We start from the raw sequence: 15,564 nt of genomic DNA, 5'->3' as shown, positions 1-15,564 counted from the left end.
TGAGCCATGTTCTGTCACAGGATTTTTTCATTAATAATTTATAAACTGTCTCCTTTTATCTATAGAAGTATAAAGCTTTTAGAGCTGGCAAAGACCGTGAATATCATAGGGTCCAAAGCCAAAGCTAGCCAGGGAAGAAATACTGCTGAGCTTGTTAGAGGCAGAGGAGAATTGGAATTCAAGTCCTTGGACCTTTAAGAACATAAAACTTTAAGGTATGTTCAATGAAACAGCAGCAGCAGCAACAGCAGCAGCAGCAACAACAACAACAACAACAACAACCACTGCACCATAAGGCAATAGGTAAATGTACCATAGTTTCATGGAAGAGGCATGATCATTATTGAAATAATCTGGAACAAGAAAACTTCAGTTAATTAAGAGCTAAATGTGATTTATATAAATTTAGTTCTGAGCTTCCCAGCAACCAAGCAAAATGAAAATTTGATGGCTCATGTTTCCTTTCTACCTGGCAAAAGGCAGCATAGAAACAAAAGATTTAAGTACTCATGAGGAGCAGATGGACCCTGTGGGCTCTGTGACAGAGGCTTCAGTCATTCACTGCATAAACATGAAGATCTCAAAGAAGGTCCCTGAAATGTGGCTGCCAGAGAGTCCTTTAACTAGTGGAAGATAAACAGTTAAAAGCCAGCATGCTGGGGGCTGTGCAGTGGGGAAGCACAGGGTGCTAATATGGGGGTTGTGGGGGAAGGAGATTCACAACCCAGGAGGGAGAAGGAACCTCCCAGAGGATCTTAATTGTTAATGGAGTCCAACTAACCATCTGTGCAGCAAAGAAGGACCAGGTGATTGGCCATAGACACTCACTGTGAGGCAGGCAGTCCTGAATAGCCTGGCAGTTTACGGGGAGGTGTTTTATGCACTCACTCAGCTATAGTGACATTCAAATTATAGGGTACAGAGTAGAGATGAGTAAAGTACCAACTGGACAAATGTTGAACTTTGTTAGCAGTGTACACTCTCCCCTGTCCTGCAGCCTGAGTTGAGAACATCTTCATCCTCCCCTGCAGGCCTGTTCCCATTTAAGAGATGAACGGAGATGAACCAGTACTGTCTTACCTCTAGTGTCCAGCTGGTTTTCTGTCATTTGGATTTTGAGAATGAAAAAAAAAATCAAGGACAGGTCTGGGTAGGCAGAGAAAGAAGGTGATTGTGTGAGTTGATGGTATGTGTGGAGAGGTGGGGATGGGGGAGGAGAGAGAAGATTAAAGTTTCAGGAGCAAATGTGCTTTCCTGTTTATTGTTTCATGTGTGTTGCCTGGTCACCAGGTGAGGAAGGGATTTCCCTTATGGGTGACACACCAGAACTGAAGGCAGGGTTCAGAAGGATGTGTGCAAATGGTTGACCCACTACCTCAGATTGGTGGCCCTCTACACACTTTGATATAGCATGCAGGTTATACTTTCTGTGTCTGCCTCCTGACAGCCTGGGATTGTGCCTCCTCTCCTCTTCTATTCATCCATGCCACCCAAACCTCATGAGAAGGACTTACTGCTCTCTGTGCACTGTAGATACCTTCTGTAGGTCACAGAAGCAGGTCATTTGTACTTGTCCTTCTTAGGCAAAGGAGACTGACTGGACTTGTGGGATCAACTTGGTGCTTTTGAAATGTTGAAGTAGCTACGTAACTGTTGGGGACACCCAGGAGCCCTGATTCTATGATGCTGATAAAATGTAAATGTTTAGAATAATTTACATCTTAGGTTAAAGATGATGGATTGCTTATTAAAATTACCTTCCACACACTCGTGCAAATACCAGAGTAGACATTTGCTTTTGGCTTGAGGGGACCAAATAATGAAGACATAAGGGACAGAATGTCCAAATAGGCTCTACGTGGCCTGCACCCTCATTTGGAGCCAGGGTCTTCAGGGTCTTCTGCCCACTGCCGGGGACTCTTTCCTTTGGGGCAGACCTCTTTTGAAGATAGAGGGTTCAAGGGCTAGTGAAATGGCTCAGTTTGTAAAGTCACCAAGCCTGACCTTCTGAGTTCAATCCACAGGACTTGCATGATGGAAGCAAGGGGGACCAATCCCTGAAAGTTGTCCTCTGAACCCTTTTCCACATGCCATTGTGTGTATGCACCCACGCATATACATACAGAAAAATAAAATGTAATAAAAATAAATAAGATACAGGCTTCATCTCTTTGAAACCTTTGCTCTTTACCCTCTGACTCAGTGTGGAGTCAGGATGGAGAAGGAACCTTTATGAAGCCCACAGACACCATAGGAAATGTCCACGAGGCCAGAAAAGCATCTTTCTCCTTGTATAGATCCCTCTTGTCGCCATCATAAACATGCCTAGTGCTAGGTGCCTGTCTGAGGTGATTGTCACCAAGTCTCTGAGCTGGGAGCAGCCAGCAGAGCTTGTAGTGTCTGGTGGGAACCCTGAGAACACTGGGCGCCTACAACTCTGAGCAGCTGGCTTTGAGGAACGGTTGCATGCTTGTACAACTTAAAAATCTGCAGTTTGGGGGCGGGAGGGGGAGCGCGGGGGTGGGTCCCCATGCGTCCCTTTTCTCTTCCGGGCTGTTGGCTGTGTTTTTCGCTCAGTGCCAGTGCGGGGAGGCCAGGCGTGTCTTCTGGACCACACGCTGCCCTTGCATAGGACCTTGGTTGTTAATTCAACCCTAGCTGGAGCCATCTCCTGGTGACTCCCTCTCCCATTCCCCTCTTTCCACTCAGTTCCCTTTTCCTTTCTCCATATGAGGTGCATACGCTTGGTGCATAAGTCCAGCCATCTCTTCAGACTTGGTAAGTCGAGGAAAGGAACAAACCATCTTGTTCCTCACTGTGTGCGAGTCTTCAGGGAGCGGTGGTGGCAAACAGTGGCAGGATGGGGGTCGTTTCCTCCTTCGCACTTTGTTGTAAAACAAGTTGCGGCCTCGTGACAGCTCAAGAAAACCCTGGCAATTTTGCAAAGTGTTGCTTTGGACACGACTTTCGAGACGCATTTTGCTTAGGCCACGGGAGAGGTCATTTTCCTTCTCTGGATTGCGGTTCTCTCCCCGGAGTGCGCAGGGTGGTAGGCGTGGGACGTGACCTTGATCTCTCTCTGGGGCAGGGCGGGACACTCCTGAGGAGGTGACTCTGCACTTGGGCCTGGGCCGGGATGCAAGTCCGGCACTGCTGTGTCTGGGTCCAACCATCCGTGCGTGGGGCTCGCCGTGGGACCCTCTCAGTTTGCAGCGGTCCATGCGCGAGCGCCGCGCCCTGGGCCGGGGGGGAACCCTGGCGGAGAGCTGGACGCCAGGCGGCGGGAGGAGCGGAGAGCAGCAGGGCGTTGACTGAGAGACTGGCCCCGCCCGGTCCCGCCCGCCTCTCGAGGCACCCAGCTCCGGCCGGGCGGGATCCGCGGACTCGGCGACCCGTGCGGGCTAGCCCGCTCTCCTGCCGCTGCGGCGGCGGGCGCGGGGCCGCGCGGTGAGGCCGGATCCCTGCAGCGCGGGCAGGCGGCATCGCAGAACCCAGCCAGCCAGACGCACCAGGACTGCCGACTCCTGCAGGTACCTGATCGGGTCCCCACCTCCCCGCGCGCCCGTGACACTTCTCCATGCGACCCCTCAACTTTATTGTACCTTCCCCCACCTTTTGCTCTTCCAGTCCCCAGTGGCTCTCAGATCGTGGGTGCAAAATCTGCTTAGGGACTTTGCATCCTGCCGGGTGCCTGGCTTCCTCCTCATCCTCCAGTCCCGGAGCTGGAGCCCGCCGTCGCTGGAGCTCGGGCTCTGCCTGTTGCACGAGCCGCGGACTACCCAAACCGAGCGTGGGTCTCTTTGGACGCCTGGGGAAGGGAGCTAGGACCAGGTTTTGGGGGTAGGAGGTTAAGTGGAGGACCGACTGGAGACTGGAGCAGGGGTGAGCCAAGGAAAGGAGGCACCTCGCATGGGGGCATCCCCGGGGCGTTTCCTAAGCTGGGAAGCCCTTCCTTTCCTTTCTCGGGAGGAGGCGCTTTCCTGGCAAATGTTAGTGTTTCCCCGGCCGCCTGCTCCGCCTTCTCTGCCATTTCTCCCCCTCCCCTCTGCCCTGCAGTGTTGCAAGGCGCCCCGCGACAGTTGCAGGCAAGAGCGTACCCAGGGCCCTTGCCATGGTGCGGCACTGAGCCCGGGAACAGTCAGCGCGCTCTAGGTGGGGCGACTAGGGGCTCACTGGGCCCATGTGGAATTGTCCCCAGACTCTCCGCATTTGAATCTGCGGTAGTGGCGCGAGGTGGGTCTGCAGGGTCAGGAACTCTTTCATCCTCGCTAGTGGCTCCAATCAGACCTCAGGAGGTGCCTGGAAGGAGCTAGACCTGCCGGCAGGGGCCGCGGCGAGCCTGGCCGGGACGCCTTTCGCATTGCAGAGCTTAAGTCCCCCTGTGCCCCTCTTTTCCCTACCCCTTGCCTCCTTGTCAGATTTAGGACAGGAGCACCCTTTGCGACCTTGGTCCCCCCTTCCTTTTACCTGTCTGGTCTAGAGAGACCATGGTGTTAGCTAAATTTAAGAGACCCTTGGCAAGGACAGAAATCTGCCAAGAACTCCCTTAACCCGTAAGAGTGACTTGAGGGGCCGGGTGTTCCTGGATGTTCCTTTTGATTACGTTGAGAGAGTGGATTTGTGATTCTTCCAAGCTGTTGGGTTTTCTCTTTCACTCTGTCTGCTGATGGCAGTGAGACAGGTGAGGGGAGGAAACTAGATCAGAAAGCTTCCCCCTCTTTGCATAGATTTGTTTATACAATTTGTTTAACCATCAGTTTAGGCCTAGGTTTTACTCCTCTAGACTTTTTGTGAATATCCGTCCAGGTATACAGGAAGCAAGCATTTTCTCAGCACTTTGCCTCCTGCTAAAGGTAATGGTTTGGAAGAAGGTCTGCTGATTCTGTACTTGAACTATTTCCCTGGATTCCTAGCTCTGAGGTGACCAATTCACTCAGTGTGCCCTTGGCCAGCCACAGCGAAGGATGCCAGAGTTAGTTTTGCGCTTTTCTTTCCTCATAATTGGCATCTGTCTCCTCTTACACTATCTTTTCAGGACTAGATGTTGCCAGGGTTGGAATGAGGAGGAGAAGGTCGTGTTGAAGTGATTAACTCTGGGTCTACAGCATGTTGTGAACACACTAAGAGAACTGATGGGATTTTGTGTGGGAGCTGACAGTGCCCACACACAGCCAAGAGTGAAGGCAGCCTAGCTGTGTGGTTTACCTAGGAGAGCCAGTTGGGAAGTCTAAAGCTGTCTTGGATTTGTTCAGAGATGTTAAAATACTAAAAACACTATGGGCAGAATTGGTGTCCGAGCTCTTCTTTGGTGCCGTGGTACATTACTCACAAAATGAACTCGAAAGTGCATTTGACTTATAATTCCAGTTCATTGTGGTAGAGAAGTCACTGCAGCCCGAGCTGGAGAGAAATGTTCACATATGTTCACAATTGAGAGCAAAGAGAGATGGATTAATACATGTATGCTAGTATTCTGCTAGCTTTCTAGTTTTTCATTCAGTCCCTAGCTCCAAGCTCAGGAAATAATGCTGCCCACAGTGGACAGGTCACCTCACATTAATGAATGTAACTGAGATAATCTTTCAAAGACATTCTTGGAGGCCCTTCCTCCAGGTGATTTGAGACTGTGACATATTGACAGTTAAAAGTAACCATCACATTTGGGTTTGGCAACAATTTCCCAGGTAAGGGTCTTTCTTCTCCTGCTTTTCTTCTTGGGAAGAAGAGAGAGGGAGACTCCTGTATTTTCTGTCCAGTGAACTCTTCCCTGTACTGTAATAATTTACAGATACTGCATGGCATCTCTCTGTTCTTCCACAGATTCCAGTCTGCTCTTGTGTGGCATTTGGTGTTGGAATGTGTGTCAGCTTGGAGAAAGCAGGTACCACAGGGCTTTTCCTCTCTTCCGTTTAAAATAGAGAACATTTTAAATAGATAACATTTATTGGCTGCCTACGGCATTGGCTGGATACTCTGCTAGGTGCTTTTCTGGGGACTGTCTCCTGTGAAGATGTAAGGCTTGCATTCTTTATATTACTGCAGTGTTGATGTGGGAGCTTGCAGTGAATGGAGCCCTCTAGGGTGGCCAGAGGTTTCCTTAGGAGGGAAGGATAGCTGTCTAGGTAGGTGCAGGCAGAGGGGAAGATGGATTTTTCCCCTTTGCTTCTCAGGCACCAGGATGATGGATCCTTACAGTGTTACAAGTGAGACATATCTTTTGTAAAGCCCTTTTAAAATTTTGAGGTCTCGTGTAGTCCAGGTCAGTCTCAGACTCATTGTATAGTCAAAGATGACCTTGAAGTTGACTGACCTTTGAGTACTGGAATTTCAGATGCATGCTACCATGCCTGATTTATACTGTGCTGGGATCTACCCAGGGTTTCCTGTATGCTGGGTAAGCACTCTACCAACCAGGCTACAGACCCAACTCTCTTGTGTGAAATACCTACATAAAGGAGACATTAATCAAAGAGAACAGACTATCAACCCCAATAAACGCTCCTTTGTGGCTCTTCAACATAGGTCACTTCTCTGCACTTTCTGTTTAGCTACGAAGACTTAGATTGCTGCTACTGTTACCTTGGACTAAGATCTGAATGCTAAAGGCTGAGGATAATCACATGAGGTAGGCTTTAATCATTGCCCTGCTTTATAGGAGAAGGAGGAGACCAGGCCACCCAGCTAGGAAAATGTAAAGCCAGAAGTCTGAGTCCTGCAGTCCTCTTGCAGAACCACTGTGAGGCTCAGCACCCTAAGTCTGGTTCCGTGGCTCACATGCTGTACCTGCCCTCCTTAGGGAAGTCCAGGGTTATCAAGTCACTTTAGGTTCTGTGTCTCAACCTTAAGAGGAACCTGGAAGACTAGGATTTAAAAGCTCAGCGAATGCTTTAAAGAACTGGGGCCTGAGTCATAGCAGGAGAATAGAGACTGGTGAAATCATACCAAAACTAACATACAATGTCAGGCAGTGGTGGTGCATGCTGCATGCATTTAATCCCAGCACTCAGGAGACAGACGCAGGAAGAACTCTGAGTTAGAGGCCAGCCTGATCTACAGAGTGAGTTGAGTTCCAGGACAGCCAAAGCTACACAGAGAAAGCCTTTTTCAAAAAAACAAAACAAACCCCCTGGAACCCATGAAAACCAAAAAATAAGTCCCCCAAGACAAAATCAAAATAAGAACCAAACCAAACCAAAACACACCCCAAAAAGACAGAATTTAAAAGCATTTTTGTCTTTTTCAATCTGCTTCTCAATGGACGCTGCTCAGCTGATTTGAAGGGAAAGAGGGCAAGCAGAACCTAAAGGATCAAAAAAAAAAAATCACCAACTAGAAAAACATCATGGTTATTTTAGATCTGAGAAAGCTAGAAAACTCATAGATTAGAGCCACAGTGACACATTCCCTAACCCAGTGTCCTGAGGAACTATCCCCAGGTTTGTGTCATGGAGTCCTCATGGCATCTTGATTATGGTCAGTCACAACAGGGCAGAGCTGGCTGGCTGGAGGAATGAGCCTTGAACACGGACATAGCCATGTCTGTTCTGATTTCAAACCCACTGTCTTTTAGCTTCCCCTTTTTGCCTCCAATGGGGAGTCCTTGGTGATAGATGAGTAAGGAATTTATTCTGAAGCCAACTTCTCTTTCTTCTCTTTTTCTGAGACAGGGTCTTAAGTATCCCAGGCTGAGCTCAAACCTACTAGGTAGCTGACCATAAGTTTAAACTTTCTAGCCTCTTCCTGCCTCCTTCTCCTGAGTGCTGGCATAATAGACCCATACAACTATGGCACTTGTGCAGAGCTGGGACTCCAACTCAGGACTCTGTGTATGTTAGGCAAGTACTCAACCAGCCGAGCCACATCACTAGCCCTGACGCTGATTTCTCAATTCTGATGTTGGTCTGGGGCTACCTGGGCACAATGGAAGGGGAGTGAATAGGAGAGGGAGACAAGAAACTTTCCGTTGTTATTTTACTTTTCAGGGGGCTGCTATTGCAAGATGCAAGGAGGGGAGAGGAGTTGACTGCAGTAAAATGCTTAGAACCTGGAATGAAATACAAAAGTTGATTTGGACCTTGCAATGCTTGGCTTTTTTATTTCTGGTCACCAGATTTTGAAACTTCCCGGGACGAGCACATTATGAAAGTAATCTTTAATAACCTGAAAATAGCTACTAGCCTAGATTGTGACATTGTTGTCTTTGTTTGGGGGTGAAGGTTGTCTCACTTTCTTTGGAATCCTGTAGAGTCCTAGACCATGATTTTCTTGTAAGAGACATTGTATAAATATTGTCTTTAATTGCACAAGTGTTGAATGATAAAAGCTCGTGGTCTGCTTGCTTTTAGTCAACAGTGCTACAATTGAGCAATCAGTGTTTATACGCAGCTGGCTTCAGTGAGCTTGGGGACCTTCCAAATGAGTGAAATGTCCTGTTTACTGTCAGCAGAGTACCTACTAGATGCTCATCAAAGCTAATGATTAGTGAATGCAGTCAGGTATTTGGTCTACAAGAATTTAAGCACCTGGTGATGCACATACTATGCTAGAAACTGGGTGTACTGTGGTAAGGGTGACAGATATGGAAGAGGTGTGTGTGTGTGTATGTGTGTGTGTGTGTGTGTGTGTGTGTGCATGTGTGTGTGTGTGTGTGTGTGTGTGTGTGTGCTAAGCTGATTTAATGAGGCCAACACACAATGGATTGCAATTTGATACCAGTTTGAATGTTACTCTTATTCAAAATTCCCATGGAAACACTGGAAATACTGTTTGACTAAATATCTGGGCACCCAGTAGCCCAGCCATGTTGACACATAGAATTAAACTAACCATTAGATCAGGTTTAGCAAAGTATGCTGACCTGAGGATCAATAATGAACGTCATCAATGTTGTCTTAGGGTTTCCACTGCTGTGAAGAGACATCATGACCAAGGCAACTTTTTTTTTTTCAATTTTAATTTTTATTATTTTTATTCTTTAATCTTTTTTTTTTTTACAGTCCAGTTGTTATCCCCTTCCTGATCTGCCCTCTGACTGTTCCTCATCCCATACTTTCTCCCCCATCTCCAAGAGGATGTCCCCACGCCCCCACCCCACCAGACCTCCTCACTTCCTGGGGCCTCAAGTCACTTGAGGGTTAGGTGTATCTTCTCTCACTGAGGCCAGACTAGGCAGTCCTCTACTGTACATGTGTCAGGAGCCTCATACTAGCTGGTGTATGCTGTCAAGGCAACTCTTATAAAGGACATTTAATTGGGGCTGGCTTGCACTTTCAGAGGTTGAGTCCATTATCATCATGGCAGGAAGCATGGAAGCTTGCAGGAAGACATGATATTGGAGGAGCTGGAAGTTCTACATGATGATCCAAAGCCAGCCAGAAGGAGGCTATCTTCCAGGCAGCTAGGAGGAGGGTCTCAAAGCCCACCCCCACACTGATACACTTTCTTTAACAAGGCACACCTACTCCAACAAGGCCAATAATGCCACTCCCTGGGCCAAACATAACCAATCCACTACAGTTATGCTGTTGTTCCTTAAAGAAAAAACTCTCAGTGATCCAGTTAAAGATATAAGTAGGAAGACTGAGCTAGGACCATAGACTTGAAATTGATACACAAAATCATTTAATCCATTTGCTGTGTTATGATTCCCTTCTCTTCCTCCCCTTCCCTCTCCCCTCTTTCTCCTCTTCAACAAGGTCTCTCTGTGTAGCCATGGCTGCCCTGGAATTCCATAAATAAACCAGGCTGGCCTCAAACTCAAAGAGATACACCCACCCCCATCTTCTGAGAGCTGGGATTAACATGAACCACAATGCTAAAACTCTTTTTGGTCAAGAAGACTTAAATCCTGGCAAGTAGTGTTTTCAGATATTAGGCAGCCAGCAGACTGGATCTGGGAGCTTGAATATGCTTACGTCTCTTTACTTTTCTTCTGCTATGCAGAAGTCTGGCTTTCTTAAAGTCTGATTCCTGTGCCAAGGTAAACATAAAAAGTATCCCCTATGATTTATTTGAGGTAAAAGTTATAATTGGCCAACAAGATGGGAGACTTTGTGGTCAAAGGCTGTGGTTTGTGCATTTGGCCTGAGAAGATGCTTTGGTTCTGGCAAGGATGTTTTCACAGTCTAGTCTTTGAAGTCAATAAAAAACACACACCAGGCAGTGGTTGTCTCGTGGGTTTTTATGATGCCTATTTTATAAGTGTGGGGGATTTCATGAGACCATTGAAGGGGACATTTCATTCTATGGGGTGGAATGGAATTTGTTAAGGAAGGATTGGGGGGAGAGGATCCCTAACTGAGGACTGAGTGCCAAGCGTTGGAACGAGATTGTAGGAGAGTGTTTGGGAGGAGCCTAAGGAGTGGGGCAGGCACTAGATCATGCTGTGGTTTTGAAGCCAAGTTCAAGATGTTATGTCTTATTCAGAGAGCAGTGGGAAGATATGAATGGATTTGTAGTAGGGGCTCTGATTACCTTGATGATTAGATTTTTATCTGGGCAATCAGCGGCTATGAGACTGTGTTCTGGGGCTGATCCTCTTTGTTTTCAAAATTTATGTTTTCTGGGACAAAAGTATACAAGAATGTGTCACATAAGACAGTATAAATTTATCACATTTTTATCTCCCTATCTATCATCTATCTATCTATCTATCTATCTATCTATCTATCTATCTATCTATCTATCATCTATCTTACTTGCTGGCATCTAGCTAGTATCCATCCATCCATCTATCTACCCATCCACCCACCCATCCATTTATCTGACACCTATATAGCATATACATACCAATCTATCTCTATGTATGTGTGTATGTATGTATGTATGTATGTATGTATGTATGTATCTATCTATCTATCTATCTATCTATCTATCTATTGTCTCTTCTCTATCTTCCATCTTTATCAATCAGTAATATATCTATTTTTATCATCTTCAATTATCTATCTCTCTCTATATATCCTTCCTTCCTTCCTTCCCTTTCTTCCTTCCTTCCTTCCTTCCTTCCTTCCTTCCTTCCTTCCTTCCTTCCTTCCTTGTTTCTAGCCATCCATGCCTATTAGTTTATCCTTGGCCTTTGTCAAAACCAAAAGCTCCCAATATCTGCAACCCTCTCATCATCTCCTCAAATCCTTTTATCCATTGTCACCATCTTTTGAAACTTATAGTGTAGTGCAGTATGAAAGCAAACAATCTTTGACAATCTAAGAATAATTTCTGGACTAGATTATTGTGTTTTGTTGTTGGGAGGGAGTGTCTTGAGATGGGAAATAGCAGTCTGATGAAATGTCTTTTGTATGCCTTGAGAATTTTGGTCCTTAAGCAGACTCATCAACATCTCAGGCCGATTTGAGAGTGAATGCCAGTGTGCTATGCATTTTATGGTGAGCACCTGAGTTTTCCCCAGCTCTTCTAGATGTACCTTCTGTAAGGTGTTATACATGTTGTCTCATCGTATGGAAGCTAGTACTTTCATATGGAATGACAGACAGAGAAGAGCACGGACTTCACAGCTGCATTCTATGGCCCTGAGTGTTAATAGAGCCACTGCTTCTTACCAGGCATTTTTATCAACAGAGGTAAGAGCTTTGAGACACATTTTTAGCCTTCATCTGCCCCTTGGTGGGAACATCCATTTTCATGCAGGCATTATGTCATGGGGCCCAGCTTCAGACTGTTCAGCTGGGACTTCAGTACTATGTGGTATAGAAAAGAGGAAATAAGATGGTGCATTGGTTCCATTTTTTCCTGCTATGATTAGAGTACTTGCTACATAGAATATCATGAATAGGAGCAGCTTACAGAAGGAAGAGTTCATTTGTTTTATGGCTCTAGAGGGGCAATCCGTAAGAGTGGGGAAGCATGGTTGTAAGCAGATGGAGCCAGAAGGTAACAGATCATACCTTCAATCATAAATGTGATGCAAAGAGAATGAACTGGAAGTGGGAGGAGACTATGAAATCTTCACACACACACACACACACACACACACACACACACACACACACACAGAGAGAGAGAGAGAGAGAGAGAGAGAGCAAGAGAGAGAGAGAGCAAGAGAGAGGGAGAGAGGAAGAGAGAGAGGAAGAGAGAGAGGAAGAGAGAGACACACACACACAGAGAGAGAGAGAGAGAGAGGGAGAGAGAGAGAGAGAGGGAGAGAGACACAGAGAGAGAGAGACATAGAGAGAGAGAGAGGGAGAGAGAGGGAGAGAGAGAGAGAGGGAGAGAGAGAGGGAGACACACACACACATACACACACACACACACACACACAGAGAGAGAGAGAGAGAGAGAGAGTAATATAGTTCCTTTAGCAAAGCTGTACCACCTCTCTAAAGTGCCACCACCAACTGTGTACCAAGTATTCAAATATCTGAGCCTATGGGATACAGTTCTCATTGAAACCACCATAAGAGGACTATATACTCATGCTGCAGACCCCTGCACACAAAGAGATCTTCAAGGAGACAATAATGCTCGTGGGTGTTGACCACTTAGCTGATTTGACACAAGTAGACAACCTCAAAGAGTACTGCAGTATTTTAACCAAATTAGTTTCATGAATTAGGCTTTTACCATCCTGTCTTCAGGAATTTCTTTGGGCTCTACGCAAATGGGTGAGTGCTGAGTGGTTGCAAATTTCCCCACTTACTTTAAGTAGGAAGCACATAGATGTGAACCTTTGTGCAAATCAGATTAAGAAAGCCACTGTATTTTACTCTGGGGCAACTGGGGTTTTGTGTTTTCAGTATGCGCCCTGTTTCCTGTGTGGTGAGGATTTTCTTGCAGTATGGTGGGACAGGAGGGAAGTGAGCACCTGCCTGCAGGGACTGGGCAAAGCTGGCTTCTGCAGCTTACTTAGCCTTGAGACGCCAATGTCCCCGCTGGCTGGTGAACTCGGTGCTCTTTGTATTTATGTTGCTTCCTAGCTCTCTTCTGTTTTCTTCTTCCTCATATCAAGAACTGGGAACTCCAGAGAGAGGTGGATGCATGTAGAAAATGAGTTGGATAAGAGGAGGTATGAGAATTCATTTTAATAAGTCAAATTAAAAGCATTTTTAAACTTGCATTGCCTGGGGATCTCATTATTTTATTTTTTTTCATATTCATAAGGTATAATGTTAGTCATAGCAGACTGGGCAAAGCATTAAAAAACATCCCTCCAGGATGGCTTCCAGCACCTGGATGTGAATGTTTTGAAGCATAAACACATCCCCACCCTTTCCTTTTTATATAATGGCCTGGATACTACACAAGCCATAGTATTAATTTTATTATATCTTTTAAGAAGTTAAGTACAACTTGTTTTTCAGTGCACAGAGTAGTCACTGGGGTGACATGTTACAACAGAAGACCCTTGGCCCTCTGGGAATTTCTCTGTAAATATACTGACGATTTATGGTTTGCCAAATGTGCTCAGTTTTTGTTTAGCAGCCATAAATGTTTTTCTGAAACCCTCTGGAAATGCCATAACATGCCAGAGCTCAGACTGGGTGCAGAGAAGCAAGAATTTATACGATGACTTGTGTTTGCCTCTCAAAATTCACACCTTGGAACTGTAATTGTGGTGATATTAAGAGCATGGAGAATCTGACTGAAATTCACATGTTGGGGGTATTTGGAGGTGTGGGGCTCTTTGGAAGGTTATTACGATTAGATGAGGTTATGTGGATGCAACTTCTGCACTGGCATTGGTGGCTTTGTAAGGAGAGAAAGAGAGCCACGACTTAGCGTGCTTACTCTGGCTCACTATGTGTGGCTCCTGCTGGTTAGCATGTAGCTGGAAGGTCTTCATCAGATGCTGCATTATGCTCTTGAACTCGAAAACTGCAAGCTAAGGAAACTTCCATTCTTTATAAATTACTCAGTCTCAGGTGTTTTGATAGCATCAGAAAGTGAATTGAGTCCAGTTATGACTTCTTACTTTTATTTTTATTTATTCACTTTATACCCTGCTCACTGACCCCCTCCAGGTCACCCCCTCCTATAATCTTTCCCCCTTCTCTTCTGAGAGGATGTGGGGGCCCTAGGGTATCCTCTTACCCTGGCACATCAAATCTCTTCTCAACACACTATCTGCAGCCCCCAGGAAAGGTGGTGTGGTATGAGAGATTCCTCCCTGGGGGCACTATCTCTCTACTCCTCTCACTTTGAACAGGGGAGACCTCCTTAAAACTTGGTTGGCTCTTTGTGAATTTCACATCAAGCACCCCAATTCTACTCATCTCCATTTCCTTTCTTACCTGCCCTCCACCCTTGCAATCTCCCCACCTAAGATAGAGAGAAAAAAAAAATCTCATTGTGGACGCTGTCGTGTATCACACTGTCCAATCTTATACGCTTTTGCACACAAGTCATTCTTGGCAGATGTTTATTGCAATGAAGCCTCTGGGTCAAGCTCCCCTTTTAAAACGTAATTTTACTATATTTTGGGGAGTGTGTATGTGAGTGTGTTGTATATGCGTGTGTGTGGGCCCACAGATTGAAGATGGATGTTTTTCTCACTTATTTTCCACCTCTTATTTTGAGACAGGGTCTCTCACCTTAGACCCTAGAGCTGACTGAAGGCTGTAGACACAGGTGTATGCTGCTGTGCTCAGCTTTTTATATGTGTGTTGGGATCTGAATATTGGTTCTTATGCTTGTGAGATAGACACTTTATAGACTGAGCCATCTCTCCCACCTCCATTGCCTTTTTTAAAAAAAGAAGTAGAACATTAATTTAGTCATATTTCCACTTGTCTGAATCAGACATTGATATCATGGCGCATCAGGGATATTGCTGGGAAATAGGGTTCTACAAACACAGATTTGTAGGGTACATGCTCAGCATTGCGTCTGCGTGTAGGAAGGGAACAGGAAACACGACGGAAGTCCTGGAAAGTGGTGATGTTTCAGCTGGTATCTTTTTATCAACGTTTTAAAATTTGGTGTCTAATTTGCCTGTATGCATGTCTGTGCACCCCTTGCATGCCAGGGGAGAATGTCAGATCCCCTAGACCTGGGGTTATAGATGGTTATGAACCACCTTGTAGGTGCTGGGAATCAAATTTAAGTCCTCTGGAAAAGCAGATGGCATTTTTTTTTTAAACCGCTGAGCCATCTCTCCAGCCCCCTCAGCTGATTTCCTAAAGACAGAACATTACGTAAAAGGAAGATAACCATTAGGAGGAATTGGTTCAACAATTTGGAACCAATGGGATAAATCATGGTATGGCTGGGGATGACAAATGGTCTATTGGGGCTACAACAGGGAGGCAGGAAATAGCCTGGTGGATGCTGAGGCCAGATGAGCAGGAAGTAGTGTTCTTGCTTGATGGCCACTGAGTTTGGGCTCTTCCTTGATCCTGCTGGCCTACTTTTGAAGATGTACCTAGGATACAGGAAAGTCCCTGTGGGCTATATGCCAAGAAGGCGTGGGCAGTAGTGAGAACATGAAGACATTATTTGCTTGTCTACTGCTGTGATTTGAGAGGCATTTAAGAAGGGCACCTGTTCCTTCATGTCTGAAATCACACACACACACACACACACACACACACACACACACACACACACACC

General features: G+C 46.0%; 1 protein-coding gene across 1 annotated transcript in view; it reads left to right on the top strand.

Moving 5' to 3' along the window:
• The first annotated feature begins 3,347 nt into the window (after positions 1 to 3,347).
• The window catches only part of Kcns3 (potassium voltage-gated channel modifier subfamily S member 3), a 50,581-nt gene continuing 38,364 nt past the window's right edge, over positions 3,348 to 15,564 (top strand). The window contains exons 1-2 of the mRNA XM_031356919.1: positions 3,348 to 3,530; positions 5,821 to 5,881. The gene's annotated coding sequence lies outside the window, so the exon portion shown is untranslated. The remainder of the gene's footprint in view (positions 3,531 to 5,820; positions 5,882 to 15,564) is intronic.

Source organism: Mastomys coucha, unplaced genomic scaffold, assembly GCF_008632895.1.
Source record: "Mastomys coucha isolate ucsf_1 unplaced genomic scaffold, UCSF_Mcou_1 pScaffold6, whole genome shotgun sequence".
In the NCBI taxonomy this organism is placed as follows: Eukaryota; Metazoa; Chordata; class Mammalia; order Rodentia; family Muridae; genus Mastomys; species Mastomys coucha.
Note: the sequence above shows the minus strand (reverse complement) of the source record. Positions and strands in the feature narration are given on the sequence as shown.